This window comes from Anastrepha obliqua, chromosome 2, assembly GCF_027943255.1.
Source record: "Anastrepha obliqua isolate idAnaObli1 chromosome 2, idAnaObli1_1.0, whole genome shotgun sequence".
In the NCBI taxonomy this organism is placed as follows: Eukaryota; Metazoa; Arthropoda; class Insecta; order Diptera; family Tephritidae; genus Anastrepha; species Anastrepha obliqua.
Window position 1 is genome coordinate 126,244,945 of NC_072893.1, and position 20,987 is coordinate 126,265,931.

At 34.4% G+C, this 20,987-nt stretch overlaps 1 protein-coding gene across 2 annotated transcripts in view; it reads left to right on the forward strand.

Annotated features, from left to right (window-relative positions):
• Nucleotides 1–20,987, forward strand: part of LOC129236805 (1-phosphatidylinositol 4,5-bisphosphate phosphodiesterase) — a 186,044-nt gene that overhangs the window by 13,543 nt on the left and 151,514 nt on the right. For both annotated transcript variants that reach the window (XM_054871043.1, XM_054871041.1), the window contains exon 2: nt 2,411–3,311. The gene's annotated coding sequence lies outside the window, so the exon portion shown is untranslated. The remainder of the gene's footprint in view (nt 1–2,410; nt 3,312–20,987) is intronic.

Below are 20,987 nucleotides of genomic sequence, written 5' to 3' on the forward strand. Positions count from 1 at the left end.
AAGAACAATTTTGTTTACTTTTTTAATTAAAGTTTTAGAAATTGTTATAAAAGAGTCTTAAATAATCGAATAAAATTTATTCTGTTACTGCCTGAACACTTCTCAGAGAAAATACGCCAAGATAAGGTATAATAGCAATAACAAAAATGCAGACGACAACCAATAAGGTGTGTATGCATGAGTGCGTGTGTGGGTAATGAGATTAAGTAGAGCAACAATATCAATAGTAACAACAACAATAGCAAAAGAAATATTGGCGGCGTATTGAAACAAGTATGTAATTTAATTTGTGGGCATATACAAAATTGGAAGGGTTTTTTCATCCGCCTGCCTGGCAAATGTAATAATAACAAATTCGTACACACATGCACATGTACAACCACACTCGTTTACATACGTATTATATATAAATTGATGTAGCAGCAAACTTCAAAGGCGATAGCGATAGCGGCGAGTAGCGTGCAGAGTTGGCGCAGCATAATAAAACAAGTAAATTTAAAGCAACAAAAGTACAAAAAAAAAAATACTAAACAATTATATTCAATAACTGATTGTTTTGTGCAGCGGCGCTGCCTTGTATGAAACTTTAGAGGGGAGTTGTATTACGTTTTTAAGGAGAGAAACTTAAAAATGATAAACATTGTTTATAAGCGTAAATATTTGCATTAATGTTGGCTTCGCTTACTCGAAAATATGAAATATATGCATATGTACACACATAGAAATAGAGGTGAGAATATTTAAAAGTGTGCAAAATAAATTTAATTAAAGTAAAAAGGAAAAAATATTTTTAAGGTGTTCGATATGGGTGTCTGAGGATAAATGAGAAAATTATATGATGCGAGAATTAATTAATAATAAATAATTTTCTAATATGAGAGCAAAATTCTATCGGTAGACGTGTTCAGCCGGCGAAACTTAGCTGCAGTTAACTGTTAACTTTCATAGAAAGTGCCTTGCAAACACAATTGAGCAAATTTAAGTCAGAAGAGGTGTGGTCGGTAAAAATTTTAAAGGGCAAACTGTTATACTGCCATACAAGATATTTTGCAAACGCACGAGCAGAAATTTTAAAGGAGATCAAAATGCTTGCTAACATTGGGAAATAGTCAGTAAAACTTTGAAGCTGTCAAGTGTTATCCTGTTATACAAGCAGTTTTATAAGCAGAAGTGAGCAGTTTTCAAGATATTAGAGATACATTTTGAAGCATACATTTTCAGGGATGACGAAAATTGTCAGCAGAAAAGTTTTATAGTGTTATACAAGATATTTTGAAAACACGCGAGCAGAAATGTTAAAGGAGAACAAAATGTTTGCTAACATAGGAAAATATCCATTAGCAGTAAAGTGTTATACTGTTATTCAAACAGTTTTATAAGCAGAAGTGAGCAGGTTTTAGGATATTAGAGCTAATTTTTGATGTATAAGCTTTCAGGCATGACAAAGATTTTAAACAGTAAAGTGTTATACTGTTATACAAGCTGATGCGACATAGCATATGAGTATAAACTTGTATTGGTGGACATTTCAAGCAGCAAAATGAAGCAATTAATCAAATTATGAGATCTGAGAACGAGGTTGGATGGCTGAGTTGCCTAAATAATAGGGCAAAACTTTAAAGCACTGCCTTTCTTCGTATTGTTATACAAACTGTTTTATGAGCACATGTGGACAGATTATAAGGCTTGAGGAGCATATGATTAGAGCACGACAAAACTGTGAAGCAAAATATTTTTTTATACTGTTGTACACCCTAGAAAATATAAATCTGAAAAAAATATTTTATTGTAAACTAAAAATAATATTTAGCAATGGAAGTAAAATTATGCCTAACACTTTAGCATATAAAAGCAAAATTTAAAAATAACTAGGAGGACATAAAAATGAAAGAATGGGACTACTCAATACTGAAGAGGCGAAAAAATAAACCATTTACCAATATAACTATCAAAGTAAAATATTTAAATTTTAAAAAATTTATTTAATTTATTTGTAATTTAAATATTAAACTTTTTATTGTAAAAAGTATATCCAGAATTCGAAAATCTAAAATATGGACTGCCTTAGAATTTAGTCTGACTGGGGTTTGCTTGAGTTACAACAAAAGGCTTAATTTTTAATTCCACCGTAACTTGGGGGTATGGTACTCGATATGCTGATAATTTTCCATATATTGCATAAACCCCCTTCTAAAAATTGCGTGGCTACACCTCTGCCTGAGCGAAATTTTTGTGGTTTCAAAGCAGTCAGCTTTTCGTCACCAAACGCGGAAATTTTATCAAAACAGAAAAACCGCGTGGTGAAATATTTTTATACTAAATATGCGATTTTTTGCTTTTAATATATTATTGAAAGCAAGTATTTAATTGCTAGTGTTGTTGTTAATAAATTACATCATAATATTTTCAGCTTTACAACATACTCCGGCACCGAAAACGAAACACCAAAGTATGTAAATAGATAAGTGCAGGTAATTGATGTGAAAAATAAAAAAATTGTAGCGGCGCAGTGTGCAATAAAAGTGGATCGTAAGCAAAAGTAAAAATAAAAAAATTCCACCAAGAAAAAATTGGAAAAGTAAAAGTTACAAAAGCCGAGCAATTTAGAAAACTTGCTTAAAAAGTAAGAGGCAAAAATTGCACTAAATTAACAAAAATTATTAAAAAGAAAATAATATCAACTTGTTTTATAAAAAATAAATAAAAAATACCTTAAACGTTACCTTTGGTACCACGCTGCAGTGACGTGTAAGTGTGTGTGTGCAGAAAAGCTTCTTCAAAGCAGTAAACAGTGTGCTGATATATTTTACGTGAAATCAGCGTAAAACAGTAATCAAAAAAGTCGATGAAAAATAAATTATAATTAAAAAAGTAAATAAATAAATTAAAAATTAGATTTTGTAGTGAAAAGTGAAAGACGGACGCACAGCGGATTATTGTGTGTGCACGGTGTGAACGCTGGCTCAACATCTTTCTTGTTGTTGGCTAGTTAATAATGTGCAGTAGTGCGACTCTGCAGCAGCAGCGCCAACTGCTGAACCGACAGCTGATGACGGCAACAATAACAAATGATTCATTTAATAGCAATTAAATAGAATGAAAAAGACGAAAGATTAGCAATGCAAAGGAAAATGCTGAAAAAGTAGTGCAAAAAGGTGAAGAGAAACAAATGAAAAGTGGTAGATTTAGAAAAATTGGCGCCACTGTAGGTAGAGTAGCGAGAATACTAAAAAGAAAATAAAGCAAGAAAAAGGAGAAGCAGTAGCAGTAATGTTGTGAATAGCGAGACAGCTATTCGAGTAGAGAAAGAGGTGAGTCATTGATTGAATTAAAAATTGTAATAATTCAAATAAAAAAAATTTTACAACATTATTTGTCATACGAAAATGTGTTATACGAAAACGAATATATGAATACACGCAGCGCTAAGTGTGCAATACTAACTATTTTAATGGTGTCATGCCTTTCATAGTAAAATTTGTGATAACGGAGAACTAAAAGGGTTATGCAAGCGGTTAATGAGTTAATCAACTGTTAATCAGTTTGTTATTTGAGACGGTTTGTTATTTTTAGACAAAATTGCACAAATTCTTAGATAATTGAAACAATTTGAGCGGAATTTAATTTTTAATTTAATTTATCCTAGTAGGTGGTCCAATGACCGACACTGCGACCTAAAAGATCTTTTGTGTCAAGCTACCTAATTTAATATGGATGATCCTTCTGATCATCCGCGAAAGTTACCCGACCACTACATAAGGTTCTAGTTTGCCTAGTTGTTCTCTGCCTTTGGAAAGGAGTTGGTTGAAAGCCATGTTCTTCCAACAATTTTTCTGCTATACGTATAAACCTTAGTATATCTGTAATAGGAGCTTTCTTTATTTCTTCCGGATCCAGTTGATCACGGTGGAAAATTTGCATTCTGGTTCTAGCCAGTGCAACGCACTCGCACAATAAGTGCTCCGTTGTTTCATCATCTTCAAAACAGAGTCTACACTCAGTGTCCCTGAGGAGTTGAATTCTGTTAAGATGATAGTTTAGATAGTAGTGGCCCGTAAGAAAGCCTACTATTTTCCTGATATCTACTTTCCGTAAGTTAATCAGTTCCTTTTTGTAGGTAAAAGGTCTAACCAACCTCTTGGCTTGACGAAGTTTCAGATTATCTTCCCAGTAAGCTATTCTGAGAGTATGTTCCCATTGGTCTACCCTGGATTTAGCTTCCGCCCAGTTGATACCACAATATGGTTCTGGTCCTATAAGGTCTGATGTCGATCCAGCCCTTGCCAGTTCATCAGCAATTTCGTTACCCTCGATTCCAGAGTGACCTGGAACCCAGCAAAGTACAACCGTATTTTTTGTACATAATTTTTGAAGATTGTTTACACATTCTTCCACTAGTCTCGACTCCAAAGAATGAGACATTAGTGCTTTCAGTGCCGCTTGGCTGTCCGAATATATAGTTATGTGGGCCCCTTTGATACCCCTTTTTAGATTTGTCAGTGCACAGATCGAAATCGCTTGGATTTCGGCCTGGAAGACACTGGGCCATTTGCCCATGGGTTCTGAAATTTTTGTGTTGGGTCCAAAGATCCCGGCACCAACTTCAGTATTTGTTTTTGAACCATCAGTGAACCATATTAGACTTTTTGGGTTAACCCAAGGTCCTCCAATTTCCCATTCATCACGGTCTGAGATAATTATCTCATAATTTCTATTGAAGACCCGTTTCGTAATCATGTAGTCTGTTACTGAACAGCTAATATCCCTATCCGGTATTTTTCTTAGAATACTCATATGACCAAAGTCACTGTATTCCTTATTTGACAAGATTTGCATTTTTAGTGCATTTCTAGCTGCACATTTCCATATGAATATATGCAGTGGGATAATTCTACTATCGCTTCAATTGCAGTTGTGGGATAATTCTACTATCGCTTCAATTGCAGTTGTGGGACAACTTCGCATGGCACCTGTTATAGACAAACAGGCCTGCCTTTGAAGACTTGCCAGTAATTTCTTGGCTGTTTCTTGTGTGGTTTTGGGCCACCAAACAAGGGACGCATAGGTAATGATTGGTCGAACCATCATTGTATACATCCAATGAATCATTTTGGAGTCAATACCCCATGTTCTCCCCAGGAGACTGCGACATGCCCACATGGCTCTGGTGGCTTTATCTATCACCGATTTAAGGTGAGAGTTCCAATTTAATCTTTTATCCAGAACAACTCCTAAATATTTGACCTCATTGGAATAGTTTATATTTGTTCCTTCGACAGTAATTGAACCAAGGTCCAACTTATATCTGTTTGTGAAAGGTACAATAATAGTCTTGCTGGGATTTATAGAAAGTCCTTCTGCACGACACCAGTTTAGAATGAAATTTAATGTTTGATTCATAATGCTGGATATTGTTCTGTCGAATTTGCCAGGAATAATCACTGCAATATCGTCAGCATAGCCAATTACCTCCAAGCCTAACTCACTTAGTTTGACTAGGAGGTCGTCAATAACCAGGGACCATAATAAAGGTGACAAAACACCACCTTGGGGGCATCCTTTTAATGCTTTGACTGAGACTGATACATCTCCTAGAGATGGGCTGATTTCTCTGCTTTCCAGCATTGCCTTTACCCACCCTATGGTCGGCTTGTCAATGTTTTTATTTTGTAATGCTCTATCAATCGAGCGATAATCTGTATTATCAAATGCACCCTCGATATCTAAAAATGCGCATAAGGCGATTTCCTTAGAAAAATGAGCTTTCTCTATCTTTGATACGAGAAAGTGAAGAGCTCCTTCTGTAGATTTCCCTTTATTATATGCGTATTGCGATTTATGCAAAGGTGTGTTCTTTTCTAGATTTTCTCTAATGTGAAGATCCACCAATCTTTCCATTGTTTTTAGGAGAAACGAAGTTAAACTAATAGGTCTGTATGACTTTGGAAGTTCACTGGACCTCTTGACCGTTTTTGGAATAAATATCACGTTGACCTTACGCCAAACGTTTGGTATGTATTCCATACTAAAGCTGTTTCTAAAAATGGCAACAAGTGGTTTTATTAGTGTGTCTATCCCTCGTAAGAGGAGGGCTGGAAAAATACCGTCTACCCCTGGTGCTTTAAATGATTGGAAGGACCCAACGGCTCATCGTACTTTGTTTGGGGTAAAGATACGTCCTGACAGACTCCAGGATTTTTTGTTAGCCACGACCCCTTGGTCTGGTGTTAACTGATCATCCCTCACTGTCGATGACGTATCTATAGATCCCGGGAAGTGTACTTGAAGCATATATTCCAAAGTATCTTTCCGATTTTTTGTATACGACCCATCTGGTCTTTTTAAAGTTGTAACACCGTTTGAGTGTTCCTTGCACAAAGCTTTAAGGAGCCTGGCGCCCTCTGGCGCCTCGATAATACTTTCACAGTGTCTTCTCTCTCTTCTATTTGAGCGGAATAGTTTTAAACAAATTATTATACAAATCATATTATACAAATTTAATTCATTCTACATAGTAAACTGTTCTAAAAACTTTCTACACCTAAGATAACACTCGAAGGTTTTTGAATCTATAGTGTTGCTGAGAAAATATGAGAAATTGTACATGTGTTACCAAGCTCCATAGTTAATGTTCCACTGAGTCTGTATTTTTTAGCTAACTAAATCAAATTGAACTAGGTTTAAATGAAGTACAAATGGTTATACAAACTGTCATACCAATTGTTATACAATAAACTGTTATACACACGGTTATACACGCTGTTATACAGACTATTATACAGCTTGTGCTGTCAAATCGAATGCTTCAGATTTCCATTTGAAATTTTACTCAGAGGTTCTACCAGATCATAATAATCTTCGGAAAATAGTATGTTAAAAAGTGTAATACAAGTTGCTATACAATACAAAAGGTTCAACAGCTAATTTTTCGTTAAATGCTAAATATTCTTAGCCAATGTGTGTGGAATAGTGTTATGCTAACTGTTATACATATCGTAAATATATTTTATATTTACAAGAGTAAGCGATTCTGTAAATTTCTACATATACCTATTATATGGGTCACCTAGCTGAATAGCGTACTAAATGAACTAAATGACTTGGAGTTTAATGCAGTTAAAACTGTTATACAAACTGTCATACAAACTGTTGTACAACGCGTACTCGAAAAGCTAATATCTCAGATTAATGTCTGGCTCTGAAATTTCACTCGGAGGTCATACCAGCGCATAAAATGCGCGGAGAATAGTGTGTTAAAAAGTGTTATACAAGTTGTTATACGATACAACAAGTTCAACAGAAATTTTTATGTTAAATTTTACATATCTTTAGCGGATACGAGCAATGTGGCCGGAATAGTGTTATACTAACTGTTATACATATTATAATATAAAAGCTAATTTATAGATTAATTTATAGACTTTGGGGGTCACTTGAAACACATGGCGCGTTCTGAAATAGGATATAAATTATAATAGTTCCAGAAAATACGAAATCCCAAGACATATAAAATACATCCCACAAAATAAATTATAACACAACGACAAATGGGAAGAGCACGCAAGCAAGTAATTAATAGATGGAGTGACCGTTTAAGTTTCAGAGGTTTTGATAATATCTGATCGTAGCTGGAGTGCGGCTTTAAATAGCTCTTAATTCAAGGCGACCCACAAGGAAGTTAATAATTTAGAGCACTCGAACTATGACTAAATTCGAGGCACGTGATTGCACGAAAGAAAAGGAAGAAACTTTTGAACATTTGAGTAGCAACTCATCCCAGACAACAGTAGCTAATGGTAACAGTGCGAATTGCCTGATAACTAACATTACCGAACAAAATCTAGTACTACTCTAAGTTCCCCTCCTGCATCTTACACTATGGCCATACAATGTGGAATCTAGGGTCAATACACAATTCTTGTGCTTTATTTAATTAAAAGAGTAGTGAGAAATTAATTGATTTCCTTTGTGCGTAACAACTTATGGATACAGTTGCAGGCACCTACTCCATGTGTTTTAGCGCCATAAATGTGAACTAATCTTTGTAATATATTGGAAATCTTTACCTTACTAAGTTTGTACTTTTGAGATTAACATCTAAACCTAAAATTACAGGAATCTGTAATTTTTTAATACATTTCTATTTTATTTCACATTAGTGGCGCCTGACAATATGCTTCCAGCAGCCTTCACTCCAAATGGAATTTCTACTCCAATTTCAACAATTTTTTGCTTACACAAACTGAATTTATTTACATGCTGTTTTTATGGACACAGTGTTTAACAACACGGCTGCAGCAGCAAAATTAAAAGCACAGAAAAAAAACTATAAAAACCAAATGCTATAAGAAAAAAAAAGTCGAAAACAATGCTGACCGCCTCAAGCCAACTGACAGAATATTTAAACAAAGCGCATAAGTGGGTGAAGTAGTTAGTGCGGCAGTGAGTTAGTGAGTCAGTGAATTGGCCAATGTGTGCCTACGAAATGTCTTATATATACTCGTATGTACATATGTAGTACAACGAGTATTGCGCTATGAGCGCAACTGTCCGCGCAGTTTTGCCGCTTTGATGACTGCGCTGACATTTGTTGAATGGTGACGTTTGCTTGTAAATTGTTTTTCATTTGCTTGTTATTTATTAACGGCCTCATATGTTTTTTTGTATTTTTCATAGGTCTTTGTGTATTTTGTGCTTGTTGCTCACAGCCAGCTAAACGCCACGTTGACAGACGACAACAAAAATGATTGTGACAGCGACGGCCAAGCGAAGTGGCATTAAATGAAGTGTGGCATGTAGCAAGGCAGAAGATCAATGTTTAAAGTGTTAAGAGCACAAATTACATACTACAGTTAAATACGAAAATAAAATAAATAATTAAGAAAAACATTTTCAAAATTCCAAAAAATTTATGTTAGCCAAATTGTAGTGAAACGAAAATTGTGCCAAAAATTTGGTGCATGATGAATGCCAGAAAAATGCCAGATTACTAAGACGGATGACAAAGCACTCAGGTTAGTCGCACGCTCCCTTCTCTATGCTCTCAATTTGTTTTTAGCGGTAAGGGCGCCACCTCTCAGCGCGCAATTTAATTGGCTTATAGTATATGGCAACGGTGGTGGTTGGCTTTGACTTTCCTTGCAGCGGTTGTGGCGTGCGCTATTTCAAAAAGGCGAAGCGTAGTGGGCATGAGAGCAGGAGATGTGATAATCTTTATAAAAGATAAGCGCGTAAGAGTATTTTAATTTAATTTGCTGGCCATTTTGGGAATTTCCATGAAAGTGTATAAGGAAGACGATTTAAAAAAAAAGAAGAAAAGTGTAGTAATATTTTTTATTTTATTTAAATTTTACTTTGCAATGGGATTTTTGTATGATTGCTATTGAATGCTGTTAAATATTTTGAACCAGGAAAAATATGAGCTTTTTTAAAGATCTGCTTTCAAAAGCATATAATCGCGCAAATCGGTACTACAGAATCCGCCACTCGAAGTGTAACAAATTAAAAAGGCCACAAATTTAGTTTGGAAAATTACTTTTATTCAATCCAAAGTAAAAAATGTGTGAAAAGAATACAAAATTTATAATCAGTTTACTTTTGCTCGATATGACCACCTTTTGCATTGACTATGGTCATGGGACGGTCCAGAAACGAGTGGCAAGCTACCCGATTGGGACTTGCAGGTATTTTGTCTCACTCGCGGACAATGGCTTTTTTCAGTGCCCCGAGACTGCTTATTAGTTCGGACTTAGCTCTCCAAAATGGCCCAAAGGGAATAATCCATCGGATTCGAGTCTGGTGAATTTCAGAGTCATTGTTTGGACGTTATGAAGCTCGGAACGTAGTTTTTTAGCCATTCTTGGTTCACTCGAGCTTTGTGAGATGGTGCCGAGTTCTTTTGAAACGTCCATGTTCTGCCAACGAAATGTTTTTCTGCCCACGGCTTCAAAGCAATCTCCAGAATACTTTCCCAATAATATTTCGCATTTACCTTGACGCCAGGATCGATGAAAACTATTGGAGAGCTTCCATCTACGGTTATAGTTGTCCAAAGCATTACCTGTGGCGGGTGCTGCCTTCTGATGGCCAATCGATGACTCAAATTCTCGTATGAATACTTGTTTTGGGAGTTTACAAATTGCTCAATGTGAAAAATTTACTCGTCAGAAAACATAATGTTTGGAAATTGTTTGGCTTTCGGCCAAGCGAAGCAACTCCTTCGCTCTCTCAAGCCTGACTTGTTGCTGCTTTGGTGTGAGATCATGCGCCTTTTGGATCTTATAAGGCTTGACTTTGAGATCATTTTTCAATATGCGGCGGATGCTACGGTCAAATATTTTCAGTTCTTTCGCTATTTGGTTGGCACTTCGTCGGAGATTTCGCTCAAGTCGCTTCTTCAGTTATTTAACCATTTCACGTGACGTTACAGTCTTTTCATGATCACCTCCAAGACGTTTCCTGATGCTACCTTGGCATAGTGACGAGTAATGGTGCGATAAATAAAAACTTTATTTACTATAACGTGCTCGAGTTCACGATCAATCGCTGGTTGTGATTTTCAGCCAAATATTATATAATGCAATCACACTATTACATTTGAAATCCATTACTGATTTTTTTTTCGCGTATACTCTCGGCAAAATGCTTCCAAGCGCTTGTAAACTATACTCTGGACTGTCATATAGCCAGATGATGCCGGTGCTTCAGCTGCGCGAGCAGTACGAATTTGGTTACACTTCGAGTGCCGGACTCTGTAGAATGGCGCTAACAAAGTTGTCATCCTTCAAAATGGTCTTCGCATGGCTAATGAACACACATATGGCGGCTCTATTCAACCGCTTTTGATGAAATAAAATTTAAATGATGAAGAATTGATGCCGTTATTGTGTGGACTACAATCATCCGAAAAAAAATTTTTTGAGTATTTTTTTGCACCTTTCAAGTAAAAAAGGGTAAAAAAACGGGTTTTCATCTTTGAACGTCCGCAGTTTTGTAAATGTTTTTTTTTGAAGACCGTAGTTCACACGTCGATAACGATATTCATACTGAACAAGAATCTTTTGTCTTTTTCATTTTGGACACCTGTGAGTCCCGGAATCCGACTTTTTGAATGAAACTCGTATGGCCAAAAAAAATTTTTAATTTTTTAACGGTGGATCAAGAAATAGAATATTCGAAACAAAAATAAATAACTTTTTTTACTTTCTGTTTTACACGCTTTTAAAAAAACACCCAAATGAGACGAGGGCCTTAACTCAGATCTGCTTTTAAACGCCCGGTTTTTCTGGCTCAAACTCAGTTTGAAGCTTTCTTCTAAGCTCAATCAACTTTTCCAATTTTGCTTGAAATTCTCTTGATTTATCGCGCCCATAAATCTGTATAAGCTTTTATCATTTTCGTTGATTTCTCGCATACGATAATCTCGTTGACACCTTTTTTGTGCTACTTTTAATATTTTTCCGCAAGTTCCTCTGATTTATCAGTCGCTTATCTATTGGTAGCATTTACTCAAAAAGGCTAAACAATATCAGAAAAAGGCGGTAAATTTGAATGTATTATGCCAGTCAGCTTTTGTTGACAACAAAGAGCGACAAAAACTAGCGAACTTTCCATATCATTTCTAGCTGCGTTTCGCCGTCCCTCAACGTCATTGCACTAAAGTTTTGCCTACATTTTTCAGTTTTTTGCCTGACTTTGACAGTTTGAGTGGCTTTGTTGAGTTTCGCGGGCGTGTTATTCATTTATTTTCGCTTTTTTGTCTTTGTAAGTTGTTGGCATTTCGGTTTGTGCTTTTGTTTTCATTTTAGTTTTTATTCAGTTACAGCCATAAATTTAAGTTTATGCCATTTAATCATTATTTGCAACAACGCCTTTTATGGCCACTCGCAACTGTATACACATTTTTTCACCCAACCAACTAACTGGTAATCACTACCCTTCTGAAATCACTGTTTTTTACATTGAGGGGTGGCAATACATTTTTAGGTGCCTTAAACAGCAAAGGACTTGTTTGTGAAGGCTGAATGTTAAAGTTTGATATCAATGATTTTAATACTAATGCTTTTTGCTACTCTGTGGTCCATGTTATCACATGCTGTCGAACTTTGGTTTTGGGGTTTTCCCTTAAGTGTCCGCCTATCGAATAATTTATTACATTCAAAGTGAAATATTGTATGTAGCCTTGTGTCAAGGGCATTACTTTGCAAATGTTTGTGGTGTTGAGGAGGAGGCGAGTGTTGCTTTCTCCACAAAAAAAAAGGAATAAAAAATATAAAAATATCAACAAGCCCAAACAATAATGTCAAGCACTCATATTGTTAACGAATTATGGTGAAATGAAGTTGATAGCTTAATTGCAGTGATCGTATGGGTTAATTAAATTTTGTTGAAACTTCCGATACTAGAAAATCGCTCTCAAGAAATTCTAAGCAAAAAACAATTTCTAAAATTTCTTTTTTAAATTTATTGTCAGCCAATAATGAAGAAACTCATAGCGAAAAAATACTAAATTTTTTTTTAAATTTATTGCCAGTTAATATGTTTTAGAATATTTTCCCGCGCCTGTTGCGGACTCACAGAGGCTTCAGAGCTAACATAATTAACTCCTGCAGTAGACGAGCTATTTTTATGAAAATCATGTAATGCTTGTTGCTAAAATTTTGCTAAGCTTGCATATTTTCACAGGAGCTTTTTCGGTAGAGAAAGGCAGTCAATAATTTTGAAGTCAGCTTACTGGGTTTTCGTCGGAGACTAATTTTAATCAGGATAATACAGGGAATGTAGCTAACTAAAAAGCTTTGTAATTATAAAACTTTTCGCGCATGCTAATACAATTCTTGCACTTATAAGAAGTTCTTGAATTTTTTTAGCATCTGCATCCAAATTCAAGCTTTCACTAAAAAATTATTTGGCTTTGAGATTTTCCAAAAATACTTGCTTTACTTTGACACCTTTATGATAGCTTTAAATTGAGGAAAAAACGCTTCTGTATTTGTATTTAAACTAGAGACTTGCATTTGTTGGAATTAGCATTCAGATTTGCATTCTGCTTCGAGAGCTTTCAGCCAAAAAGTGCGGGGCTTTGATACTTTTCAAGAATGCTCATATAATTTTATCTCCTGCATGAAAGCCTTAAATTTTTCTGAATTATTTCAAGCTACCGCATTGAACTTCGAGAGCTTTCACTAAGAAATTAAGTGATATTTAGATTTCTCTTGAATGTTCATATAACTTTCGTACGCTCGAGAAATCCCTGAATGATTTCAAGCTACCGCATTGAATTTCGAAAGCTTTCACTAAAAAATTATGTGATTTTAATTTTTCCCAAAAATACCAGTTTTTCTTTCGCAGTTATATGAAAGCCGTAATTTGGGAAGAAAATGCGTCGAATTGTATTTAGGATAGATGTAGACTTGCATTTTCTGGAATTCCCATTAGGCTTTTGCATTCTGCTTCGAGAGTTTTCAGTTGAAAATTGGATAGTTTTGATACTTTTCAAAAATGTTCATAAAATTTTAACCCTTCCATGAAAGTCATGAATTTTCCTGAATTACTTCAAGCTAACCCATTAAATTTCAAGAACTTTCACTAAAAAATTAAGTGATTTTGAAATTTTTCGCGAAAGTTCATACAACTTTCGTACTTGCAAGAAGCCACTGAACTATTTTCACCCTTCACTTGCATTTTTGAGAGCTTTCACTAAAAAATTAAATAAGTTTGAGAATTCGCTAATACAACTTTCATGCTTGTGTGAAAGCTTTAAGCGGTTGAAATTTATATAAAGTAAAAAAAGCTGTATTTCAGTTTTTAAGCTTTCGCATTCACCTATGAGAGGTTTTACTAAAAAATTTCATTTTTTATATACAAACACACCCTTTTCTACAGAAAAAAATTTTCAAAATTTTTAACTTTACAACTTTTAAAGCTTTCTATCCAACTTTTACTTCGAACACTTTTTGAATCGCTTTTCTATGAGCTAGGCAAAATTAACGGTATTATTCCAACGAAATTCACTAATCGCGCTGCTAATATTTTACAAGTAGTTTAGGAAATTTCACACTTCGGCGGAATGTGTCCGGATAAATCCCCACTAAAAATACATAAATCTTCTAAGCAACACATTAGTAATCTTACTAATACTAATACCTTTTATTTTGTCGTCGTTTTGCCATTAATCCTTTATGCGACCAATTCACAAATGCTTAAATTTAAATCCATTAACTTCATGATTTATCGCATGGCGCACAGGCTGAAGGCGCAATTGTGACAATGGAGGGCATGAAAAGATGCTAGGAACAGGTCAGTGAACAGACAGACATGCTAATGAGAAATAGGTACTAAATTTTAGCAGGAAAAAGCAATCGTTGTATTTACAAAAGGAAAATTCCTATCGCTTAATAACGCCGATAAACACATATGAATTTGTTTGCTTTTCTCACTAACTCAAGTGCAGGGAGTGCCCTTTCTTCTTTCTCGTGGTGTGTGTGAATGCTTTTCTGATATGTGTGCGCCATTTAACAAATTAGTTTTATTGCCACATAAATTGAAACGATTACTTTTGTGGCTCCTACTCCATAGATACATTTCATTTAGACGCATACTCGCGTCACACGCACATACTCACACTCAGAAGCTGCCATTTGAAAGCTTTGACAACTTGATAAATTTGATAAAAGGGTCAAAGTATCCTTAAGCATAATAATGCCATGAAATTATTTAGAGATTAAAGATAATTCACACTTGCCTATCCGTCATGATTCTTGCGCTTTTTATTTAAATTTTCCTTACCACATCCTTAGAAAAACACCCTGCACATATAAGTATATTATTTACTTCATTACAGGCAAATAAATATTGCTATGAGTGCCTACCCTGCGCTCCAGTCCTATTTCCGAAGCTATAATTCATGGAATTTTGCTACCTTTTAAGAATGTTTTAGGAATGTATCTGTAGCTCCATACCCGGCAGGAAAGTTCTTTGGTAATGAACTGACACGAGAAATTAACAAGTGATCGTGACAAGTTCGCGTTTCTTTTATTTTCTATGTCAGTACTTAAGTAAGTACAACTGTACGCACTGCATTCCTTATTCCATCATTTACAACTGGTACTAAATTCGATAGTTGAAAACTTGTAGGCATTGCATTCCTCTTTCCATCATTTACAACTGGTACTAAATTCGATAGTTGGAAACTAGTACACATTGCATTCATTTTTTCATAATTCACAATTATTACTAAATTTGACAGTTGGGGTCTAGGACGCATTTCATTCCTTTTTCAATAATTTACACCTGGTACTAAATTTCCCAGTTGGAAACTAGTATGCACTGCATTCCTTTTTCCATAATTTACAACTGGTACTAAACTCGATAGTCGAAAACTAGTACTCATTGCATACCTTTTTCCATAATTTACAACTGGTACTAAATTTGATAGTTGGACACTAGTATGCATTGCATTCTTTTTTCCATAATTTACAATTGGTACTAAATTTGACATTGAAAGCTATTACGCATTGCAATCCCTTTTCCACAATTTACAACTGGTACTAAATTCGATAGTTGGAAACTAGTACGCATTGCATTCCTCTTTCCATAATTTACAACTGGTACTAAATTTGACAGTTGGAAACGAGTACTCATTGCATTCCTTTTTCCATAATTTACAACTGGTACTAAATTTGACAGTTGGAAACGAGTACTCATTGCATTCCTTTTTCCATAATTTATAACTGGTACTATATTTGATATTTGGAAACATTGCATTCCTCTTTCCATAATTTACAATTGGTACTAAATTCGATAGTCGAAAACTAGTATTCATTGCATAAGGGAGAATGGGGAGTTGTGAGACGGGTTTTGTTTTTGGACCCGTATTACTCAAAATCTTAATATTCTGCATATGTCAATGATGGAATCTTTAGTCAATGAATACTGGAAGCTATTGGTATGGCCTATTTAACAAAACTACAATTTTCCTTAAAATTAAAATTGTATATAATAATATAAAATATAATACAAAATACAAAAATGTGGGGAGTTGTGAGACACCATGGTTTAAATCAATAAAAATGACTTATTTTAGTTGTTAGTTCTTTATTAAGATAAAAAATGATTTATCTATATCGTATGCCCGACCAACAGATCGTATTGCCTTTTTCTCAACCAAAATTTCCTTGATTGCAACCAATAATATATTTGCATCGATCGTTGTTTTACTTGACTCACTCACATACCTATGACGCGGCATGATAAATGAGAAATATACGAAAAAGCAGAAAAACAATAAAAACTCAAATTTAACCAAAAATTTCATGATATATATACAAACAATGCATGAATATTGCGAGGTACTTATGAAAGATGCGTTAAAACGTCGAAAAAAACGGTGTCTTACAACTCCCCAAATCGTTTTTTTATATTAATGGCCGCGTAGTCATAAACACATCGAACTTTCATGCCCAAGTGAATGTGTAAATTCAAAGCTAATAGGACAATTAATAATTTGTATATATTAACATTTGCAATTTGCTTCAACAACTGATCGAATGTATCGCAAAACAAATGATGAAAAAAACTTACCGAGAAATTCCAAAACACAGTAATTGGAGAGATGCGTCGAATGCGTGTAAATATGACCAATGCTAGCTGAAAAGTGAGATCGCATGTAACCAAATGAAGAATGCCGAAAGGTAACAATGTCTCACAACTCCCTGTGTCTCACAACTCCCCATTTTCCCCTACCCTTTTCCATAATTTACAACTGGTACTAAATTTGATAGTTGGAAACTAGTACGCATTGCATTCCTCTTTCCATAATTTGCAATTGGTATTCGCTACCTACTAATACTTGCAGAATTCGCTACCCCATTAGCTACATCAGTCATGAAGTGGTTCACAACTGCTGAAATCGTCCTACTAAATTAAACGAAGAATTTCTCAAATTAGTTCAAATTTTCCCTGCAGGGCATGTATTCATACACATATTATACATACATATATACGTATGTTAGTGTATATGCTCAGCTAAGTACAAAGCATACATCACCTCTGTATCAAAGTAATATCAAAGGCGTCATAAAAACTATACAAACCACCAATAAAAGTGGAGGGAGGGAGCAGACCCTTGATATGACGTTAGTGACGCGCGTTTTGTTTTGCCTACGTTTCAAGGAGTCGACAAGAGAAGCCAAGCATAAATGGAGCGCATGCATACCTTGGGCAGCAACTACAAATTTGTCAACGCAAGAATGAATATCGAATTACTTCTTATTTGCCAACTGACGCCTGGCGTAGAGTAGTAGCAACAGTGAGTGAGTCGAACAAAAGCAACAACAATAATATTGCAGTTAATACATTTTCTTCCCTTTTCACATTTCCAACTTGCTGACGCTAAAGCTGCATAAAGGTGTAAGCAAACAAAAGCTATTAAGTGGTAGTATACACAGCTGGGGCTTTCTAACATTTGTTGTTGCTGTTGCGTTATTGCTTTCATTGACAATTTCTATGCAATGTCTAACTCGTTGTTGCCATTTTTTCACACTTCTATTCGGTCATTTTTCATGCGTCTCGGGTGTACGTAAATACTACATAAATGGCAGCCAATGGCTTGAATTACAAAGTGGCAAGAAAAATAAAAATTGTTAAAGAAAAATAGTAAATATTGGCATAAACAAATAGAATGTGGACCGGTATGCAGCGGCAACAACACTTCCGCCTTCAGTGCGAGACTGAGTTGGGTACCTAAGGCTTTTTACTTTATTTTTATATTTTTTATGAAATTTTTTTTTTTTTTTATCGAGCCAGAGCTTTTTATTCAGCTGGTGTTGTTGGTTGCTGGTGGCTCGAGTGTTTATGTGAAAATGCTATTGGAATTAGCACTGGAAAATTTCCATTCGCGTAAATTCATAATTGGGTTGAAAGGGTTTACGGCTTTTGTAGAAATGCTTACAGTGAGTTCAATAAAAACATGTTAAGAAATATTGCAAAAACTTTGGTTTTATAAAAAAAAAATTTAATAAATATGGCAAAATAATATGTTTTAATGATAACTCCAATGAATGTTTGGAAATGTGGATCGATGGAATAATAATCAAGTTACGCCATCTGTTGTAAAACCGCACGAACTTATCCATAGACCTATTAATAAATGTGACACAATAAATTTCAGTTTATATTCTTTTAACTACAAAATTACAAAAAAAATATTAAGCAAATTTATTTATAAATTTTAATTTTAAGTATTTAACCAAACTGAAATTAATTAGCATAAAAAGAAGAACTAATAATTTTTTTTTAACTTAAATTTTTTTTATTTTCCAAATTTTATAGAAATTGTTCTAGAACGAAAATTTCGAAAGGGACTTAAGGGACGCAAAAAAAAATTGTTTAAAATGAATGAATTTGCAAAAAACAAAAAATTAATAAATTTAATACCAAATCATAAATTTAAATTTATGAAATCATCAGTGTAAATTCTTGTAAATTACAAAAAAAAAATTTTTAGTTTTTTTAATTAAAAATTTATGAAAATGTGTAAATTTATCATAAGAATTATGATTTTATTATTATTATATTTTATTATATATTAATTATTTATATTATATTATTAAAATTTGTTATAAGAATTAATAAATTTTTATATAATATTACCAAAATTTATTATATAATAATAATAATTTTAATATATATTAATAATCCTAAATTAATTTTCCAAACAAATGTATTTTAATAAAGTTATTTTAAATTATGGCACCTACCCTGTCATAAATCGAATAGATTAAAAAATATTAAAAAATTAAAAACAAAACAAAAAAATTATAAATATAATATTTAAGGCCACCCGGTGATCTAGAATTTTCATGTTTTTCCGATTTTTTTCGATATTTCGAAAGTATAGTATGTTAAGAATATACTGTGCAATTTTCATGCGGAAATTCTCAATATTATAGCTTCTACAGCCCATTGACCAGGTAGAGAGCGGTGCGCGTCCTCCTGTACCTCGAACTTTAAACTCGATTTTCTCGAAACTACGTTTTTTGGCACGGCGGGGACGAAAACAAAAAAACTATTCAACCGAATCACTTGAAATTTGGATATGTTGTTTAGAACATGTATCGCTATCGTCGGAACTAGAATCATAATTTTATTTAAATAATTTCCTATTTTTTAAACTAAAAAACTAGTGAAAAAACCCCGATTTTACGAACTTTTTTTTCAAAAGTGCGCCATTTTGTCAATTTTTCATTTTTTCGATTTGTTCTAGTTCCGACCATAGCTGCACTCTTTCTGATTAAGAATCTTCTTGAATTTTGTGTTTCAGATGAGTAGAAGTCTCGAAATCATCTACGCCGTCCGGGTTCTATTTTTCGAGAGGGTCATCTTAAATATTGTTTCAAAAGTAAAAAAAAAATTTTTTTGTATGCTCAATAAACGTACTAATAAGTCCGAAAAGTTGAAGCATGGTTTTTAAATTTTTAATGGCAAAAAAAAATCGTGAAAATAGGTGAAATTTTCGTGCTCTAGACCAACGGGTACCCTTAACGAAACAAAAATAAGCTTTCTTAATAGAGTGAGAGCCCGCGACGCCCAGACCTTCGTTAAATTATAAAAGTTGGAAATTTTTCTATATACGTCTCCTATACAGGTATAAGCAAACCCAGATTATTAAACCTGGGTCGCGGTGGCTTTGGCAGGTAACAGGTAGTAAAGGTGAGTAAAATTGAGTCTCAAATTTGTAATAGTATAAAGTTTAGTTTTTATACATTTCAACTTACAATCATATCAGAAACTGCCTCGTCCATTGGCGGACACTTAGGGCGGTAACAACCCCTCCCCAGACACCCTAACATTCTAATTATTTATAAATCTACTTTCGTCATAGTATAAAATCTAATTTTTATATATGTTATTAAGAGATCTATAAAAATAATGTTTTCACAATCCCCAGACAGTTTCGATGGTTCCCCTATCTTCCCAGACATAATGAAGTCCACTCCAGGCGTGAGCGCGATGAATATATATGTACGTTGGTGCGAGTGAAATAGCGCGATTGGTCTACGGCGATCTTTTTCTGCGCATCAGCTGTCTTATACTCTGTATAATACTCCGTATTGTATATTATTGTAGTGTGTATAACAGTTCACACAGCAAGCGTTTAATAATTTATTTGCCAAATTTATTATAAAATAAGTGGTCTAGTTGTGATAAAGTGTTGTCATGGAAACGGAGGAACCGGAAAAAAAACAAATTAAGTTGTTTTATTTGTAAGAAAAGTGAGGGGAAATTAATATTGCTTTCTGAAGAGACATTAAAGAAGTGCCGAACTGTTTTGAAAGTCAGAAAAAAACACAACCTTAAATATGCGAATGTTATTTTGCCTGATGAATATACAGATGGAGGTTATCACCGGGAATGCCATAAAACATTCACAGGCGTTAATAAACAGTACTACAATTCGGAGTCTGCAGATTTAAAAAAGAAAAAAAGAGTAAACAAAGAGTCGATTAGTGTAGACAATTTATCTCCAGATACACCGATAGTACCTGAGTTCACTACCGAACTCGCAACAAAATCTCCAACATCATCAGAACAAAATTTATATTCTGAATTGATAAAGCTCCAGCCTTCAACCTCCACAGAACAATCTCATTTACCGCCTCAACATACAGAACCTTCAACAATTTCACAATCGACTTTAGCTAAGTTTTATCAGGTATTAATGAAGAATTGTCATGCCCGGAACATGAGGAAGCTGATACCAAAATTATATTTCATATCTGTAATTACAACTTTGAAGCAAATATAGTAATTCGAACTGTTGACACTGATATTGCCGCTATAATGCTTGCTCATTTACATCGCTTAAAAAATGATTCGACCATTTGGATGCTGACGGGTACTGGAAACAATGTGAGGTACGTGAATCTAACAAAGATACACGCCCAGTTAGGAGAATCCATTTGCCGAAGCTTGCCTGGTTTCCACGC